We start from the raw sequence: 2,500 nt of genomic DNA, 5'->3' as shown, positions 1-2,500 counted from the left end.
CCAGGATACCTGTAGAAGATACCTGTATGTATATTCCCTTGCGTCTGAAAGGATTTAGGAAAAGGTTGCATGATATCCAAATAAGTATGTGGCCAGCATGAGTCACTCACCCTCAGGAATGTACTTTCCCCAGCCGAAGAAGGGTGGCAGCGACCATGCGATGGCGTAGATCCAGGAGAAGAGGACGAAAAGGGTGGCCCTTCCAGAGGTCAAGGGCGTTCCACTCACGCCCTTCACAATCACGTTGTATCGGTCATAGGAGATGAAGGACAGCGTCCAGATGGATGCAATGCCAGTGATGGCTCCTGCAGGAGAGTCAGGAAGTAAGGACCAGTCTTGTTCTCGGCAAGAGAAACGATTCCTTGAATAGATTTCATGCTTGTTTGTAGTTCAATTTCATTGTCAACAGTGTTAGTAAAAAGCAATGTCTGTATTGCTCTTGCAGACTGACTTACCGAAGAAGGCGTAGATCTCACAGAAGGTCTCGCTGAACATCCCCACATCCTCCACTGAAGCAGTTGTAGGTGAAGAAGGGGAATTGGGTCATCAGCATGAGGAAGTCGCTGATGGCCAGGTTAAGGACCAGCTGATTGGATGGCGTTCGCGGGAACTTGTTCTTCGGGTTTAAAGCAGGATCACCAGCCCATTACCTGTGCGGAAAGCAGCTTTCAATAATATCTGCTTGACTCCTTCATCAGTGGCCAAATGTGAGCAAGCAAGGGGGTTTGACACTGTTGGTAAAAAAAAGGACATAAGGACAGTAGTGGCATCATAGGGAGAGGCATTTAACCAAAAAGGGAGAGAAGCCGCCCAGGATGATGTAGATTGCAACCAAGCACATAGTGCCACAGGGGGTTTGACCGGAGGGTAGTTGTTCCAGTGGGGTGGATTCATGTGCCGGATGTTCTCTGGCACCAGGTCCACCACGGTGACACCCTCAGGGTACCCGAAGACAACCTGAGAGGTGTAGGCCTCTGCGTGAGGGCGGAAGCGTTGGCGAACACCATCTTATCAGCTCTGAAAGATTACTTTAATACATATAGTTAGATGGAAATGAATTTATCTGAAGCTTAAATTAACATTTTTTGTCATTACAGTTGCTATTATTAGACCAACAAATTCAATACTAAAAGGTTTACTTTACAGTACACTGGTATGTTTTTCATGAATTAGCATATATATATATATAATTATTATATATATATATATAATTTTATATGTGTGTGTTGGTGTGTGTGTGTGTGTGTGTGTGTGTGTGTGTGTGTGTGGGTGTATTTGGGTTATAGAAATAAAATTACCTATATAATATATATATATTATATATATATATATATATTATAATATATAAATATATATATATAATGTGTGTGTGTGTGTGTGCGTGTGTGTGTGGGGTTGTGTGTGTGTGTGTGTGGTGTGTGTGTATTTGCTTATAAAATAAATGTATCTATATAATCTATATGTGTGTGTGTGTTGTTATATTAAATAAATTTATCGTATATATATATATGTGTGTGTGGGTGTGAGTATAGATACATATATTTATTTATCTATTTATTTATTTACGTATATATATATACATATCCTATAGAAAAACATCAGGCGGCGACTAGAAACAGGTGTGTTTTACGACTGAACGCCCCCTGGCCTGGGACTCACCTCAGGGACACGCCAGCAACTGAAGAGAGGTGTGTTTCAAAAGACCGCTGGAACGACTGCTTGGGAAGCTCACGGGAAGAGGCCACTCGAGAAGCTGCCTTTATACCTCTGTCTCCTTGCAAAAGCTTGCTTAATCCCATTAGCCTAAACGCTCTGGAGAGATTAAAAATTATGCCACGAAAGCAGAGTACATTTACGTCCTTTTTTCTCTCTTTTCTTCTTCCCTACTCTCTCTCTCTCTCTTCTCTCTCCTCTCCTCTCCCCTCTCTCTTCTCTCTTCTCTCCTCTCTCTCTCTCTCTCTCTCACTTTCTCTTGAGCTATTGAACTGTACTTATACAACTAAAGATACATATACTCAAACTCTCGACCTCCAGACCGGATACATGATTAAAGGTTATACCTAAGGAGATCAATTACAATGAAAAGGATATGTCTTAACCAAAGGCTCCGTCTTAAGATATACGATTTGTTTTTTTTGGTTATCAGTTTGAATGAATTTGTATGTGTGTGTTTGAGGATGTATGTTTATAATTAAGATATACATGTTTATGTAGTTGTGTATATACCCTACATGTATATATGATGTGCATGAATACATACTTATATATATATATATATATATATATATATATATATATATAAAATATATATATATATTTTATACAAATATATGCATACAGTTTCATGTACATATGCTTATAAAAATATAAATAAATATATTCCTATACATATATTAAGTATACAAGTTTGAACATACATACATATATATTTATATGTATAAAGGTATATGTATGTGCATATACACATACATTTATATACCCATATATGTATGTATTTGTA

General features: G+C 38.5%; 1 pseudogene; it reads right to left on the bottom strand.

The window, feature by feature from the left end:
• The window catches only part of LOC119579424, an 8,918-nt pseudogene that overhangs the window by 1,174 nt on the left and 5,244 nt on the right, over positions 1–2,500 (bottom strand).

This window comes from Penaeus monodon, chromosome 12 (genome assembly GCF_015228065.2).
Source record: "Penaeus monodon isolate SGIC_2016 chromosome 12, NSTDA_Pmon_1, whole genome shotgun sequence".
In the NCBI taxonomy this organism is placed as follows: Eukaryota; Metazoa; Arthropoda; class Malacostraca; order Decapoda; family Penaeidae; genus Penaeus; species Penaeus monodon.
The sequence above is the reverse complement of the archived record's forward strand: the minus strand, read 5'-3'. Positions and strand labels throughout refer to the sequence as shown.